The sequence below is a fragment of the Papio anubis genome, chromosome 18 (assembly GCF_008728515.1).
Source record: "Papio anubis isolate 15944 chromosome 18, Panubis1.0, whole genome shotgun sequence".
NCBI classification, from domain to species: domain Eukaryota; kingdom Metazoa; phylum Chordata; class Mammalia; order Primates; family Cercopithecidae; genus Papio; species Papio anubis.
The window spans coordinates 4,960,735-4,979,121 of NC_044993.1; the positions used below are offsets into that span (position 1 = coordinate 4,960,735).

At 49.4% G+C, this 18,387-nt stretch overlaps 1 protein-coding gene across 3 annotated transcripts in view; it reads right to left on the minus strand.

The window, feature by feature from the left end:
• KIAA0513 (KIAA0513 ortholog) overlaps nt 1-15,955 on the minus strand; it is a 65,270-nt gene extending 49,315 nt beyond the window's left edge. For 2 of the 3 annotated variants that reach the window (XM_003917261.4, XM_009196966.3), the window contains exon 1: nt 15,849-15,954. The gene's annotated coding sequence lies outside the window, so the exon portion shown is untranslated. Of the gene's footprint in view, nt 1-15,848 lie in introns of all 3 variants that reach the window. The other variant, XM_021932237.2, reaches the window with a different exon arrangement.
• Nucleotides 15,956-18,387: the final 2,432 nt, after the last annotated feature.

Genomic DNA, 18,387 nt, shown 5'->3' on the forward strand with positions numbered 1-18,387 from the left:
ATTACAGGCCTGAGGCACCACGCCCAGCCTCAAGTAAGGCATTTCAATCCATTAAACATCATTTCCTGGCTGGGCATGGTGGCTTACACCTGTAATCCCAGCACTTTGGGAGGCTGAGGTGGGTGGATCACTTGAGGTCAGGAGTTCAAGACCAACCTGGCTAACATGGTGAAATCTCAGCCCTGCTAAAAATACAAAAAATTAGTTGGGTGTGGTGGTGCATGCCTGGAGTCCCAGCTACTCAAGAGGCTGTGGCATGAGAATTGCTTGAACCCAGGAGGCAGAGGTTGCAGTGAGCTGAGATGGTACCACTGCACTCCAGCCTGGGTGACACAGTGAGACTCTGTCTCAAAAAAAAAAAAAAAAAAAAAAACCACCAAGCAGCAACAGGCTCCAAACACTGTCATCTCATGCCCTGTTTGAGACGGATGCCTCACCAATGTGCACCACAGATGGGGGCTGGAGGTTATTTCAGTGCACAGGTGTGTGTGGTGTGTACCTGGGTAAGAGAACTTGCTTGCCAGGTTTGTGCTTTCAGTTGTAGCTGGGGGTAGTAAACGGAGTTGTTTTAGTAGGTCCTCACAAGGAATAACTACACAGCTGTTTTTCCAAGTGCTACTGTACCTATCAAAATGACTATTTAAAAAGTATTTTTATACACCGCTAGTCTAAAATTGTATTTCGGTTTGTGCCTGTTATGACATATTAGCAAATGTAAAGAATTATCTTTCCCACTACTTGTTTATAAACCTCGTAGTTGTTAAAAATAAATAAAGATGTGTATCCCACTCATTATAGAAGTTATACACAATCACGGTTTTCTAAAAATTTTCTTTCCTTAAAAACTTATATTTGAATAAAAGGATGGCACTTTCAGACATTTCAAAAGTCTCTGCTCCTCCCTCTCAGGGAATCTCAGAAGCCTGCCTGCCTCCGAGTGCCACGGTGTGGCCTGACGAACGCCCTGCAGAAAGGCCAAGCCAACCGCTGCCTGCTGCTGCCTCTGGGCATGGCACTGCTGGGAGGGAGCCATGCTGGGCTGGACTGTTCTTTTCCACAACACTCAGTATTACCACTATTTACTCCTTTTTGATGATGACATAATAACTATAACTCACATTTATTGTACATTCCCTACATACCAGGCACTAATTATCTGATTTCATTCTCCAGTAACATACCAGCTAAAACTATTATCCCCACTTCATGGGGGAAGAAACTGTAAGGCTTAAAAGGGTTAAACAGATGCCTAAGGCTACAGAGCAAAGATGGACGTGTCTAGATAAACCCAGGCAGAGTGGGAGTCCACAGCCTTACAATATTTCGGGTATGGACAAGGACCCCGTCCCGTATTTGCTCATTTGGGGGATAGATAAGGACTCTTCACACAGCTGCAGTACACCGGGGTGGATGAACACTCCCTCGACCAAGAGCCACGGGAAAAGACTCAACCTACAGGTCTCCTCATGTGGAAGACACACAGGCCACATGTGATTAGCAATTTGATATCCCATCCAAAGCATCTGAACTTCTCTAGTTCCCACTTCAGTAGGGATTGACTAACAAGGAGGGCTTAGCACTTTTCACCCATAAATGCTGGGCTTTCACAGAAGTTACCCGCTGCCAAAAGAAAAGAGTTGAATGTTATTAAAATAATTATAAGAGAATAAAGGATGTTTGCAAAGAAGTGGGAACAAAACAGCTATGCACTAATTAATTCTAGACTTGGTGTTACTCAAATAAAATCCCAGGATGTCAGGGTTACATGAGACTTCAGGCTTCTGGCAAACGGGTAGGGGCTTGGCAGACAGATAAGGAAGGGACAGGAGTGGGCAGTGCAGGGGACAAAGGCTCAGATTCCCAGGAATTGTTTTAAGAGCGGGACACTGAAGCCCAGAGAGTGAAGTGACAAGGTGAAGCTGTATCCCCAAAGTCAAGTGGCGGTTTCCTCAGATGGGTCTAGAATCCCCACTTCCCACCTACCGTGTCACCAGCTGGAAACACAGAGAACCAGGGGAACCCAGGGTCCCTCCCGCCCCTGAGTGGCTTGTCACCTCTCTGCTCAGTGCCACGTCTGGGAATCTCACCACCTGAGGCTGATGAGGACAGCTGCTGTCTCTCTGCCCTTCTCCTTTCCTTATAGATGGAGGCAGCGCCCGAGTAGAGATAAAAGGTGTTACGTTGACGAGTTCAAGCCATTCACTTGGCAACCATCTTTAAGTCCCTACCAAGTACTAGAACTGTGATAAATCCTAGGAAAGAAAGATGAATAGGACATGACCCTTCCTTTCCCAAGCACAGTCCAGAGAGATGCACACAGAAAAGATGACAGCCATGTGCCACGCGCTCTGACTCCAGGAGGCAGATGCCAGGAGGAGCCCAGGAGCAGAACTCCACTCTGCCTGGGGCGGTTTTCAAGGGCTGCGTTCTTTGGGTGAAATCTGGTAGAAGCCTGAGCCTGCCAGTCATACAACGGAAGATATTCCGGACAGAGGAAACAGTTGGCGCGAAGTGACAGGCGTGAGGTGGTTTGCTATCCCCCACATGGCTAATTCAGACTGATTCCGACCTAGTTGGAGAGTTGGGAAGGATTCAAAAAATACTGCCTAGTCTAGCACAACTTCAGTTTCTATTTGGAAGTATTCCCCAAAACCCTAAAACTGAAACATATATAATCAACCACTTTTCTACCCATAATAAAACAGGAGCTGAATTCTTATTTAGGGGACCTTAATATATAACGGGAATTAAAATACATCTCATTCTGCACGCTAGTCCTGCTTTGCAATATGCAAATGCATTTTTGAGGAGCCTGGAAATGGTGGAGTTGGCAGATGTTTACTTGCATGTGAGTGAAAAGAAAGACGTTTCTGTGGCTGTTTTGCTTCAAGGGTATCTAAATAGGTTCCAAGGACTGCTTTAAGTGTATTGATCCACAGCTCTCAAGGCACATGCTTCTCTAGATGGCTTCTCTGCAAAATTCTCATCTGTAGTTTACAAGTGGAGCCAATTTTCTTTCATCTCAAACACTTTGGCTGCAGGCGGCTCCCATTTGGTCTGTGCTTTTAGGAAAAGCAATGGTACATTGGGGAGGGTTTAACCTGAACGGAGAGAAGGGAATGAAAAGATGGGGCCTGTGTGGAACCTCTCAAGTTTCCTGAAGTTAAAAACCTTCCTGACATTACCAGAGGTAATTCCAAGACAGCAACAAATGTGTAGCTGCAATGATTGGCAGTGGAGTTTCTTGTTTTTTTGAGACAGAGTCTCGCTGTGTCACCCAGGTTGGAGTGCAGGGGTGTGACCTCAGCTCACTGCAACCTCCGCCTCCCAGGTTCAAGCGATCCTCCTACCTCAGCCTCCCAAGTAGTTGGGATTACAGGTGTGAGCCACCACGCCCAGCCAACAATGGGGTTTCTTGACAATGGCACCGTTAACAGTTGAGCTGGTCATTCCTTGTGGTGGGGGCTGTCCTTGCACTATAGGATGCCTGAGGCACTCCCGGCCCCCACCCACTAGATGCCAGAAGCACCCCTGGGTTGTCACAACTGCAAATGTCTCCAGTTGAAACTCCTGACCTACATTAACTCCAAGCAACAGTTTCAAAGCATCTCAATCTCTGCACTTGCTTCCTGTTAAAAACCCTCCTATGGCCGGGCACAGCGGCTCACGCCTGTAATTCCAGCACTTTGGGAGGCTGAGGCAGGCGAATCACCTGAGGTCAGGAGTTCGAGACTAGCCTGGCCAACATGGTGAAACCCTGTCTCTACTACAAATACAAAATTAGCCAGGCATGGTAGCGCATGCCTGTAATCCCAGCTACTCAGGAGGCCAAGGCAGGAGAATCACTTGAACCCGGGAGGTGGAGGGTGTAGTGAGCCAAGATGGCGCCACTGCACTCCAGCCTGGGTGACAGAGTGAGATCCATCTCAAAAAAAGAAAAAAAAAGAATAAAGAAAACCTTTTTTTCTTTCTTTAGTATCACTATCATCCAAAAAAAAAAACAACCCAATAAAGAGTAATCATGCCAGCAGTGGTGGCTCACACCTGTAATCCCAATATTTTGGGAGGCTGAGGCAGGGGGATCACTTGAGGTCAGGAGTTCAAGACCAGCCTGGCCAACGTGGCGAAACCCCATTGCTACAAAAAATACAAAACTTAGCTGGGCATGGTGGCACATGTCTGTAGGCCCATTTACACAGGAGGCTAAGGTGGGAGTATCACTTGAGCCCAGGAATTCAAGACCAGCATGGGCAACACAGCGAAACCCCATCTATAAATAAAATAAATAAAAGTAGCTGGGCATGGTGGCACATGCCTATGGTCCCAGGTACTCAGGAAGTTGAGGCAGGAGGATCACTTCATCCCCAGAGGTTGAGGCTGCAGTGAGCCCTGATCGTGCAACTGCACTCCTGCCTGGGCAACACAGTGAGACCCTGTCTCAAAAAAATAAAAAAGAGTAATCATATAGACCTTTGATGATACATAAGTCCCTACATAAAACAGTGTTTTGTGTTACAAGGAACCTCGTGACATTAAATGGCCCTGGTTAAAATAGGCTCCCAATGGCACTGACTACTCTGTGGCCTATAGAGCAGCAGGAGAATTGAGGGTTTGTGTTTGGCCTCTGTCCACTCAGTCAACAAGTATTATTGAACATCTACAGTGCACCAGGCATTGCTCTGGGTGAAAGAGACAAAGGCCTGGCCCTCAGGGAGCTTATGTGCTAGTCAGAGAGCAAAAAAGCAAACAAAAGATATTATAGCCATCATCTGTACTATGAATAAAATATGTCACTAACAGGTCAGAGCTGTGCTGCCCACTGTGGTAGCTGCTGGCCACATGTGGCCCTTGAGCCCATAAATGTGGCTTGTTCAAGCTGTGACCTGCTCACCACACCAGATTTCAGACTTTGAGCAGAAAAGAGAATGTAAGCTATCTCATTAATAATTTTTATATAGATTACATGTAGAAATAATAATATTTTGGATATATTGGTATTGGGTTAAATAGAATAATAGAATCTATTAACAAGAGATTCTTTCTTTTTTTTTTTTTTGAGGCTGAGTCTGGCTCTGTTGCTCAGGCTGGAGTGCAGTGGCACAATCTCGGCTCACTGCAACCTCCGCCTCCCAGGTTCAAGTGATTCTCCTGCCTCAGCCTCCCGAGTAGCTGGGATTACAGGTGCCCACCACCATGCCCAGCGATCTTTTTGTCTTTTTAGTAGAGATAGAGTTTCACTGTGTTGGTCAGGCTGGTCTCGAACTCCCGACCTCAAGTGATGCACCCACCTCGGCCTCCCAAAGTGCTGGGATTACAGGCATGAGCCACCGCACCCGGCCAATTAAAAAATAGATTATACTGCTAGATACCCTTACTTGTTTAATGTGGCTGCTAGATTTAAAATCACACATGTGGTACGTCTTGCATTTCTGCTGGACTGTGCTGGGTTAGGGAAGGTAGCTGGCAGCAAGGAGCACCTTCAGCCTGAGAAAGCAGGGAGGTCACTACGATCCGGAGGCCGTGGGGCCCAGCCCAGGGAAGAGGCAAACTCAGTGTTCTTCAAGGGCATGGACCTGGGCCATTCTATCCATAGCGACGCAGTGTGGTCCAGTGGGTGCACAGAGGCGGTGTGGAAGGAGCTGAGGGTGGGAGGGCTGCAGGGACTTGCAGGCCAAGTTACAGACTTGGGAATACATCCCAGGAGCAACTGGAGGGTTTAAACCTGGGGAATGCCATAAGCTCGACTTTGGAAAGATGCTGCACTCTGGCCACTGTGTGGAGAGTGGACTGGCATGCTAGCAAGAACAGACGCGGGACCACAGGTGGGAGGCGCAGCCTCACGGGGCCCCTCCGCTCTTGGCCGCTCCAGCTCACTTGGGAGGGTTCCCCGGAGGAGGGAGAGAGGATGTGAGACATGCTACTTCTTTCCCACAGCATAGATGACCTTGTTAATTCTACTTCCATTAAATTTCCGATTATGTAGAATATCGCTTCCTTCCACAAGAGCAGACTCGTAAAGTGTTTTTTATTATCCAAATTGGGCCTTGGGATTCTAGGAGTGATGTTGTTCTGTGTAATGAAGTTCAACATAATCTGCCTCTCACTGAGTAGAGTGGGGAATCGACTAGTTTTACTTTATTAACGGATTTTCTATTTCCTTCCAACCACTGCAAATTAAGTTTTTTAAAAATTATGGGGAGGGAGTCTTAGGTTTGACAGTGACACACGGACACTGCTTTGGTCTCATTTCATTCTTTTACTTCATTCTCGATACTTACTATTCACTCAGAATGTGGTTCTCTTCCCTCATGAGGCTTGCACCCCTCCTTTCAGGGCCCCATTTTGTATCCCAGCGTCCTAGGTTCACCCGACATCCCCTAACTCAAGGATGTCAGCGTCACAGCGGCCGTCCACATGCACTGACTCTGGCATTTTCCATTTGTTCCACTGTTCCTAGATTCTCATTTTCCCCTAGCTCATTGGTCACTTTTGCCACTGAGTCATCTGCTTGTGAGTCACGCCTGGCTATGATGTAAAGGCCAGGAAAATGTCTCCAAACACACCTGGCACAGAAAAGGATGTCACTGAAGAAGATGGTCTGTCAGGCACACGCTTTCCTACATGGACTCAGCCATGAAGAGAAAAAAAAAATCCCCTTCTCTCTCCTTTCCTTCTTCTAATTTACCATCCCCATCAGCCTTGGCTAGAAACTACTCCTACAGAGCAATGGGTCCTGGCCATTCATTTCTGATATTTAGAGGCAGGAGAACATTTCTGGAATAAGGCCAGAAACCCTGCAAGAATGAAAGCAGGATTTTCTCAAGTCAGGTTCTTCCTACTGAGCGAGGCGGACCTCACACACACACTGCCGCTGCATCACTTTCCTTCTGGGAGCTATGAAGATCCCGTGTTACACGGAGACCACCAAACTGTGCGTGAAATAAGGAAAGGTGGGAGCGGTCCCAGGGGAGGGGGGCTGGGCAGGTGTGACCACATGCAGTGTGGTGCCCTGGACTGGATCCTGGAACAGAAAGAGGACAGTACAGGCACACTGTGGCAGTCAAGCAAGGTCTATGGCGTAATATGTAAGCACACCCAGGAGGGCTACTCCCCGCTCGTCCACCCCACAATCAAAGGCTCCCTCTGCAAGAGGGCAGATGGAGACGAGTGCAGAGGGCCAGAAGGCACCGGCACTCTTTCGCAGTACCAGACAATCACTAAAAACATCCACAGTAGAAAGGAACAGAGCATGGACACGTGCTACAACAGTGACGAACTAAAAATGAATCTAGTTACAAGGCCACATACTGGACGATTCCATGTTTACGAAATGTCCAGAACAGGTGAATCCATGGAGACAAAAACTGGATTAGTGGTTGTCAGAGGCCAGACTGGGAGGTGGGGGCAGAGACTGCAAATGCGAAAGGGGTCTCGTGGATGGGATGATGGAAATGTTCTGAAATTAGATTATGAGGAAGGCTGCACCACTCAGTAAAACTACTAAGAATCACTAAATTGTACAATTGAAATGGGAAAATGTTATGATATCTAGAACATACTCAATAAGCTGTTAAAGAAACAAACAAAGAAGGAGGAAAGAAGCCTGTTTAAACACTCTACGCAGGCCAGCTGTGGTGGCTCACGCCTGTAATCCCAGTATTTTGGGAGGCCAGGGCGGCAGGATTGCTTGAGCCGAGAAGTGCAAGACCAGCCCAGGCAACATAGCAAGATCCCATTTCTTTCTTTTTTTTTTTTTTTTTTTTTGAGACAGAGTCTTGCTCTGTTGCCCAGGCTGGAGTGCAGTGGCAGGATCTCGGTTCACTGCAAGCTCTGCCTCCTGGGTTCACACCATTCTCCTGCCTCAACCTCCCGAGTAGCTGGGACTACAGGCGCCTGCCACCACGCCTGGCTAATTTTTCCATATTTTTTAAGTAGAGATGAGGTTTCACCGTGTTAGCCAGGATGGTCTTGATCTCCTGACCTTGTGATCTGCCCACCTTGACCTCCCAAAGTGCTGGCATTACAGCTGTGAGCCACCGCACCCAGCCAAGATCCTATTTTTACTAAAAATAAAAAATAAAAATAAATTAGCCAGGCATAGTGGCGCATGCCTGTAGTCCCAGCTACTTGGCAGGCTGAGGTGGAAGGATCACTCGAGCCTGGGAGGTCGAGGCTGCAGTGAGTGGTGGTTGCACCACTGCCCTCCAGCCTGGACCACTGAGCAAGATCTCATCTCTAAAAACAAACAAACAAAAAACAAAACAATATTGTAAGCAAAGTGAGAGAAGATTCTGACGCTAGAAGACTTGAGGTCAAAGCCTTCCTTTCACAGCCTGGGAGAGGAGGGTCCCCATGGAGCCGGGTGGAGACCAGGGCTTCCTAAACCACCAGCTTCCTGTGCCACCAGCATTTCTTCGTCACATGCTCTGTGCTGGGCACTGGGCTAGGCCTGGGGAACGGAATGAGCAGGACAACACAGGACTTGCAGAGCCACTTCTGACCTGCTCAGAGAGGAACGGGCGGCGAAGAGGGCAAGAGAGGCGCCTGCCACGGGACGGGGGACAGACCCAGCACCGCTGTGGCCCTGCTCTGAGAACCGGGGGCTCCAGGAAGATGTCCTGGTGCCTGGGGCTTTGAGAGCCAGGTGGAAATCAGAGGGCTGAGAGGAAGCAGGGTAGCTGACGGCTCAGCCTGGGGAAGGGGCAGAGGCAGGTGCACAGGTGTGAGGTGGGGCTTAGGGGCCCAGCGCCCTGCAGAGCACTTGTCTCCGGTGACAGGGGGTCTCAAAGGTGACCTGCACTCTGCCAGGAGAGGTGGCACAGGGGAGAGGCAAAGAAACCCAGGCCCAGAGATGGGCTGCCCTGGCCCACGTGCTGGCACTGCTCTTACACACTGTGTGATAGAGGCATGTTACTCCGCCTCTCTATACCTGTTTTCTCACCTGCGAAATGGGGATGGTAACCGTGGCTACATTACACTGTTTTTGTGAGGGTTGAAGTGACAGCCCCATGAGGTACTGGGCACATAGCTGGGCGTGGACAGAGGAAACCCTAAAAATATGAGCCATAATAACAACCACACAATTTTTATACCTCAGCCACATAAGATAAACTGTCTCCGTCACATTCCTTCCTCTGTACTCGCCCTGGACATGGCAAACCCTACCCAGTGAAGTCTAAGGCACAAGACTATGAAAACCACTCCATAAATAAAAGCACTTTCCCCACACTCTTGCCCCACATTTAACTGTACAGACTCATTTCTGCTAAGCACCTTCCTTCCCCAGATAAACTCCTTGGCAGGAGTACAGCCATCAGCTTTTTTTTTTTTTTTTTGAGATAGAGTTTCCCTCTTGTCCCCCAGGCTGGAGTGCAATGGTGTGATCTCAGTTTACTGCAACCTCCACCTCCTGTGTTCAAGCGATTCTCCTGCCTCAGCCTCCTTAGTAGCTGGGCTTACAGGAACCCATAACCACGCCTGGTTAATTTTTGTATTTTTAGTAAGAGAGAGGGTTTCACCATGTTGGCCAAGCTGGTCTCGAACTCCTGACCTCCAGTGATCTACCTGCCTCGGCCTCTCAAAGTGCTGGGATTTCAGGCATCAGCCACCACGCCTAGTCTCATCAGCTCTTAACACGGGCAACAAGTCATCTGTCACAACAGATGGACTGTGGAGGTTGGAGGAAGGACGGATTGAGGGGAGGGATGGCGAGCATGACCCATGGGGTGACAGGGATGAAGGTTAATTGGGGACATTAAAAGGATATCAGATCTCTGGAAGGAGACACAAGAAATGGGCAGTAACGCCACTGGGGAGGGTAACTGGGAAGCGGCGGGGGCAGGGAGGGACAAACTACGACATCTTTCTGTATCATTTGAATTTGGTGCCATCTGCACATATTACTTAGTCAAAAATAAAAATAAATAAAGACAGGGGCATATTGGGTATCTGGGTGACAGATCCAGGAATTGAGGCATCTCCAGCTGCAGGTGCCAGTCACCAGATAAGTCAGCTGGCACCAGTCCTGCTCTACCTTTCCCCCACCCCTGCCCCCACCCCCAGCCCAAAGGGAGAAAAGTTGCTCTGTGAACTCCCTGAGGGCTCATCCTTGGTCAAATCTGAGACGCAGAAGCCCATAGCTCTGCAGGCCTTGGTAAACAGCCCTTCCAAATTACACAAGGGAGGAGGCTTCTATATACGCCACCGCCTCTGGGAAGCATTGCCTAAATGGGAGGGCATCGTATTCAGCCGCGCCATTTATTTCACTGCTGGACGCCGATGAGCTGTTCCTCCACTACAAGGACCAGTGTAGCAAAACGCAAAGGAAGGGAATCACCTCTCTGGGCCCCTGCAGAGTGCATCGGAGAAACCCAGCATCCTGACCTGAAGCAGCAGTGGCGTCCCTGCCGGGAGGGGTAAAGAAGCTGTGGGCTCTGCAATCTGAAGTGAGGAGATTCTCACTGTCAGGAGCTGCATGGCCTTGGGCAGGTCGCTGGATTGCTCGCCCTCTTCATGGTGAAGCACAATGGTCAGCACTTGACTCCCAAATCGTAAGGATCATGAATGCTTCTCGTAAAAACGTCCACATCCCCGTCATTATCCCTAAAAATAATCGAGCACCTCCTGCCAATTTTTCCCTTTAAAACGCCACTGCATCTTGATCCTGGAAGGCATTATGGATTGAATTTAGGCGCCCCCACCCCTGCAACCCCTGGACCCAAAAGATATGTTGAGGCCCTAACCCAGGGAACCTGTGAACTTAACTGAAAATAGGGTCTCTGTGGGGCTGGGCACAGTGGTTCACATCTGCAATCCCAGCATTTTGGGAGGCCGAGGTGGGCGAATCACGAGGTCAGGAGATTGAGATCATCCTGGCTAACACGGTGAAACCCCATCTCTACTAAAAATACAAAAAAATTAGCCAGGCGTGGTGGCGGGCGCCTGTAGTCCCAGCTACTCGGGAGGCTGAGGCAGGAGAATGGCGTGAACCTGGGAGGTGGAGCTTGCAGCGAGACAAGATCACACCACTGCACTCCAGCCTGGGCGACAGAGTGAGACATTGTCTCAAAAAAAAAAAAAAAAAAAAGAAAGAAAGAAAAGAAAGGAAAAGAAAATAGGGTTTCTGTGGATGTAATCAGTCAAGTGGAGGTCATCCCACAACTTGGGAGGCCGAGGCAGGAGGATCACTTGAGGTCAGGAGTTCGAGACCAGCCTGGCCAATATGGTGAAACCCCATCTTTACCAAAAATACAAAAATTAGCCAGGCGTGGTGGCACACACCTGTAATCCCAGCTACAGGGGAGGCTGAGGCACGCGAGGCGGTAGTTGCAGTGAGCTGAGATCATGCCTTGCACTCCAGCCCGGGCAACACAGACTCTGTCTCAAAAAAAGAGAAGGTCATAATGGAGTAGTGTGGAACCCAAGCCCAATCCGACTGGTGCCCTTTTAAGAGGAGAAGAGACACAGACCCACAGGAGAAGACATGAAGTGGAGACAGACACAAGGGGACAAGGAGGCCATGTGACCACAGGGGCTGACCCTGCGGTAACGCAGATGCCAGTGAGGGGACATCACGGATCACCGGCCACCAGCAGAAGCTGGGAGCAAGGCACAGAGTCTCTCTCTGAGTCCCCAAGAAGGAACCAGCTCTGTTGACACCTTCATTTTGGATTTGTGGTCTCCAGAACTGTGAGAATAAATTTCGGTTGCTTTAAGCCCCGATGTGTACTTCTTTGTGAGAGCAGTCCTGAGAGAAATAAAGGTGACCTGGCATTACTGTCTGTCTAGTGCCTGAATTCTCTTGCCCAATGGTCCACTAGCCAGGCTAGGTTTGACCGTCTCTAGTAAAAGCATTCTCCAATAAATGAGGTCATTTCTGATATTGTTATGAAGAAAATAAAACACTATAATATGACAGAGTGAGTGGACAGGGATCAGAGGAAAAAGAACATTATTCTGACTATTAGGAACGGTCTCACTAAGGATGTGATACTGCAGCAGTGATGGGAACAGCAGGAAGCTGGCCATGGAAAGGGGAGGAACAGCCCGTGCAAAAGCCCTGAGGCAGAGTCATTTTGGCACTCGCAAGGCACAGGAAGAAGGCAGGACCTTGGTGAGTGACAGCAGCAGTCGATGAAGCTGGAGAAACAGGCAGGGTCAGTCAGCACCTGCGCAGTTGCCCTAGTTGACCAAGGTCTTGGGAAGCTGCTAGAGACAGACACGATTTAACTCAGAGTTTTTAAATGACCACTCTTGCACAATCACGGTCTTAAAACTGAAGTCTGAGGTGCAGTGGTACAATCTCAGCTCATAGCAACCTCCACCTCTGGGTCTCAAGTGATCCTCCCACCCCAGCCTCCCTAGTAGCTGGGATTACAGGTTTGCACCACCACGCCTGCCTAATTTTTGTATATTTTTTGGTAGAGATGGGGTTTCGCCATGTTGCCCAGGCTGGTCTTGAACTCCTGGGCTCAGGTGATCCGCCTGCCTTGGCCCCCACAAAGTGCTGGTATTCCAAGTGTAGCCACCACACCCAGCCAAGGCCAAGTCTTTCTATTACTTTTGTCCCTTGGTTCTTGGAACCCTGGGCTTAATAAATCACAGTTCCCAAGTTTCTCCAGGCTTACGTCTAATTCATTCACCACTGTAGCAGTTTCCAATGAAAATGCTTATTTTTTTCTACACCGTTCATTACATGTGATGTCCAGAAAAGAACACAATGTTCTAAGCATGGAGTAGACTGGGACTGTCCCCTGTTTCATTCCAGACCTATACTTCTGTTCATGTGCCCGGGGTTGCCTTGGCTTTCCATTGTTTTATACCACTGACTTGCCGAAACATTTATCGGCCAACCTCCCCCGAAGTCCTATTTGTGATGCCCAGATTTAGACAGTGGGATTAAAACTTGTTCTTCCCTCATGAGAACAACTACGCCTTTTTGGTTTTTTTGTTTTGTTTTGTTTTGTTTTTTTTTTTGAGATGGAATCTTTCTTTGTCACCTAGGCTGGAGTGCAGTGGCGCAATCTTGGCTCACTGCAACCTCCACTTCCTGGGTTCAAGTGATTCTGCCTCAGCCAGGATGCCAGGATTACACGTACCCACCACCATGCCCAGCTAATTTTTGTATTTTTAGTAGAGACGGGTTTCACCATGTTGCCCAAGCTGGTCTTGAACTCCTGACCTCAGGTGATCCACCTGCCTCAGCCTCCCAAAGTGCCGGAATTACAGGAAAACGACAGCCACCGCGCCCAGCCCTATGGCTTATTTTTAAGTGTCACCATAATGCATATAATGCCACATATAAAAAACGGTTTAGAATAAACAAAGTTACTGGGTCAGCTCCCTTGGTTTCACAACCACTGCATTTCTCTTTCGGGTGGAGGACAAGGAAAACGATTCTAGCAGGCTGCCCGAGAACTGCATGCTCTCTTGCCTCACACAGCTGAAGACACCTGGGCTATGTGGAAATACAGAGACTTAAGCAAAGACGCTCTTTGAAATCATACTTCCTATTGGATTTCTCAAGGACGTCCAAATAAATCTGAGTCCACGCAGACTACCTCAAGCTTGGGGCGGGGGCAGGGGTGCTGCGGCGGATTCGGTAAGCCGGGCAGGTGGTGGAAGAAAAGGATGTTTTGCAAGCCTCTGAGGACCCCTCGTGTGAGGCACAATCCACCCGGATCTGCCCCACTTCCCATTCCACAGAGTGGTAAGGGCTGCTATATCCAGTGTCAGATGGCTGGGCTGATCACTTCACTGTGCCCACAGTAGCAAAGTGACCCTGGGCAAGTCACTCAGCCTCAGTTTCCTCATCTGTGACATGGGAATGGTAACAAACCCATCCTGATTGCCAAGCTTATAATGAAGATTAGCCACGAGTCTGCGTGGGAAAATCCTTGTGAAATATGAAAGTGAGGGTTATTATGGACAATAGGGTTTTTACTCCTGCCTTTGCATGTCTTTCCTGCTGCTGGTTGACTTCTCATGACTTTTTTTAAAAACTGCCCCAGGCTGCTTTTGGTGTTTTTTTTAACCTGATTACTTCTGCTTTATGAGAGAAAGGAGGGAGAAGGTGGGAGGACAGAGAGGCAGGCAGCATGACTCATCCCACCCCAAACCCTTCCTGGGGACTGTCCTCAAAGATGCTCCTCAGAGCCACTGGGACCACTATAAAGCAATTCGCCTTTGAAGAAGCAGTTATTGTCATGAAAAGAGAGCCATAGCCAGTATCTATGGAAATCCTCCACTTTCTGGCATTCAGCAGCAAATTATTTAAGGCTTGTGATTTACTCCGTCACCAAGTGGCTTCTCATTGCCTTTGGCTGTTACATCTCAAATAACACAAACCAACCTTCACACTAACTGACGCGTCCCATACAAAAGGCAAACACGGCCAGAAACGTCAGAATGTAACACAGAGAGGCTAGTGATGATCTGATCGTGAAGGCTGCCTACATGTGAGTCCCACGCCATCTTCATCTCTTTAATGGAAAAAGAAAATCTCATGAGTCAACTTTTTCATTGCGAGCCAATCTCAATAGCCTTTCGTCCCGTGCTTCAAAGGCGTAAGCAGTCCTATTTCTGAACAAAGTGGAAATAAAAACAAGTGACAGCCAGAGACACTGAACAATGGAGAACATACGCTTCCCAGGAGAAATGGGGGGAAGACAGGAAGGAACGCTCACATGCAACATAACCCACACCTTTTTCCTTTGCACGATTCCGTGTTAAGCATTTCTCTGCCCTGCTTTTAGGTCGAGGGAGGGGGTTGCCTCTAAGGAAATGAATCTGAAACATCAAGTCACAGCCTGGCTAAAGCAGCCTTGGCCCTGACAGCTGTCAGCCTGCCTCTAACACTGACTCACCACAGCCACTACCTCCACGTCAGGGGCGCCTCACCTGTGCCAGCTCAGAGGCTGTTCCTGCACAATCTGGAGGCTGGGACTCATGCCTGGCCCCTAACTAGAGAGGAAGAGGACCCAGCTGGTGCCCCTGCAAAGTCTTTTTTTCCTCTTCCCCTTTTCATCTTCCCAAGTCTAATCAACCTGCAACCCAGGGAAGCACAAACTCAGGACAAGGGCAGGAATGCGGGGCACGCACCCAGCTCCAGAACACTCAATTCTGTCCTTTCCAAGATCCTCTAAACGTGTTCAATTCCACCTGATCCAGCGGTCCTAAACTGAGCTGCTAAAACCGCATTTCCATTGCTATGCTCTCTGCAATCCTCCCCTTTGCTCACGGGCCCATCAAGAGCAGAGGGAAAAGGCAGAACGGATAGGGCTGGCCACCCAGGCCAGGAAGCCCCTTTCTCTCACCCCACCCTGCTAGCCCCGGGAGCGGTGAGGCAGCAACTTCATCAACCCGCACACACGCACGATTCGCCAATGTCTTTACCCCCCGGGTCCCTGCACCCTCTCCCCAGAATGCCCTTGCAGGAGTCCGGGATTTCTTCTTCCCCCAAGACTGGGACACCAGCTCCATCCCAAAGCCACCTGCTGCCACCACCTGCCCCCGGTTTGGGGGCGCCTCCTCCCGGCAGCGGCCCGGGTTGCACTCATTCACCGGCGTCCGCACTGCCCCTCCGCCCATGGGCTCCCAGCGACCTTCCCCTATTCCCCTTGCCTCCCAGCAGGCGAGGAGCCTGCGGAGAACCGCGGCTTGAGCCCCCGGCCCGCGAGGCCCCGCCCCCGCCTACCCCGCGGACCCCTCCTCCCTCCTCGCGCCCCCCGCCCCACGGCGCTCCCAGCTGTCACCACTCGCAGACCCCCGTCCCGGGTCCCCGCCGTCCCTCCTGGGTCATCCTTCCCCTCACGAGCCTGTCAGGCCGGCCTGAGGACGCCCCACCGCACCTCTCACCGCGGGCACACAGCGCAGCGAACCGGCGCCGTCCGACTCCCCGGCTGCGGCGACTGCGCCGCCCGCGAGCAGCCGGGTCCTTTCCCGATGCCGCGGCGCGAGCTGTCAGTCAACTGGACGTGCCCGCCTCCAGCCCCTTCTGCGCAGGCGAGAGACGGGTCGTGCCCTCCCCTCCCAGGAGGGGCGGACCACGGTTGGTGTCACGTGACAGGGCGGAGCCTGTGGGGCCCGAGGCCTGCTCCGCTACGTGGGTGCGCGCCCGGGGATACCTGGATCCTTGCTTGCTCGTGCCAAGAGGCTGGGTGTTCTCCGGCTCTGGGAGCAGTGGGTGGGGCAGGGCCGGTGCGTACAGGTGAGTGGGTTATTTCATGATTTTGTTGGGAGCGTGAGAAGCGCCAGCAGGGATCTAGGAAATACCGTCTGATTCTAGTTGTTTCCTGGCCCTGGGTTTCCCTACCTTTAAAACAAGCGTGGCATTTACCCGCCCTATCCCCTAGTTACGGTGAAGGCATGACATTAACCAACATACCTTTAAAATTAGTCCAGCGAGGCTTTGAGCCGGAGCTAAAAATAATAATAATAAATAAATGATATAAATTTTTTAAAAAATTTTACAAAGAAAAATGTCCGGCGAGGATACATGGTATGGAAGAACAATCGGAGGCCAATATATTTTTTAAAACGGGGCATCTTTGAGACTGGTAGATTCCATCTCAGTTGTTCCATAAATTCTAGGCCAGTCGGCATCTTTTCAGCAAATACAATAAACACAACGTTCAGGCCATTCAGTTTCTTCTATGTCTCCTCAATTAAAACAAAAAAAGTTGTTTAAATAGAAGTGCTGCCTTTGGACGCCTTTTTAGTTGTAGTGGAAGTATGGAAACATAAACTGACAGCCCCTCCCTAGTAATTTGGGGGTTATGTCAAACTCGACTCCAGGACCTAGCAAAGTGGAGAATCTGGTTCTGGAGTATTAACTGACACCTCAAATTTTCTGAAGATGTTTGTACAACTACATTCCAGGGCTATAATGCTCCTTCTGGTAGCTCCTTAAATGAAGTGATCAAGCCCTGTCTCTAAAGAAATGCAGTGATATCTGAACTAGGGCTGAATGTCAATTGTAGAAAACGGTGGGTTTTCTGAAATTTCGGGAGTTATGCAGGAGAAACAAGTTCTGCCACTTAAGAGAAAAGATGACATGTGGATTGATGATCAAGTATCTGTCCCACACCCCAAGCAGAAGTGATAGTCCTTGGGAAGATGTAGACTTGAACTGTAGACTCCTTGGGAAAGTTTAAGGGAACACATGAAGAAAAAAGCTGGGAGCTGCAGTGCGCTGAGGATTATGGAGTCTTCAGCACCATAGCTCCTTCTGGTTCATTCCAGATTTGTTTGATCAACTGGGTGTGGCCACCATGCATGTGAAGCTGGAACTCAGGGAGTCTCCAGCTTGGTGTGAATTCAGTTTGTGTCAAATACCCCTCATTCCTTGACATGGTTGCTACAGGTGAGTGGGTGCGCCTTTGGTCTCTGCAGGGTTCTGCCCTGAGTCCAGCAGAATGCAAGTGCCATGTTGTAGAATTCATGGGAATGGAGGAGGATGGATGCCGTGGGTGAAGAAACTCCTTCCCTGGGTCAGCAAGTGAACCTCTCACAAGGCACTGACTTGTGCCATCCTGACCTGCCCTTGCACTGCCAGCTGTTCGGGAGAATTGAAAAAAGGTGACTCATTTAGTCAGATTCTGTTTTAGGGGAATGTCATGCAGACCCTCTCCTGACTTCGTAGAAGGTTTTCTGACCTTGTCAAAAGGTTACAGAGAGGCAGATGACATGACCAGTTTTTAAAAGAGGAAGACAATGAGTTCTGCAAACCACAGATCAGTGAACTTGCCATTGGGCCTGGAAAATCTTCAGGACAGATGACTTAACAAAAAAATATGTGTGACCTCTCCGAAGATGAAACACCAGTGACAAAGACCAAGTCACACTAGGTTAACCTTATTTCTTGCTGTGAAATGTATAAACTGGTAATTCAAGGAAATATGGTGGAAATATATATCTGGACTCAGAAGGTTTATTTCCCAGGATTCTTTCAGTTACTAGTGATGGAAACTCGATTCAAACTGGTTTTTAAAAGAGAGGGGGCTGGGTGTGGTGGCTCACGCCTGTAATCCTAGCACGTTGGGAGGCCGAGGCGGGCAGATCAAGAGGTCAAGAGATCGAGACTATCCTGGCCAACATGGTGAAACCTGGTCTCTACTAAAAATACAAAAATTAGCTGGGCGTGGTGGTGTGCATCTATAGTCCCAGCTGCTCGGGAGGCTGAGGCAGGAGAATCGCTTGAACCTGGGAGGCAGAGGTTGCAGTGAGCTGAGATCTCGCCATTGCACTCCAGCCTGATGACAGAATGAGACTCAGTCTCTGCCCCCCCAACCCGAAAAAAGAGGGAATATGTTGGCGGACATAACTAAAAGGCTCTGGGGTTAACTCAGCACGATCCAGGAGCATAAGTGATGTCATCAGAACTTGGTC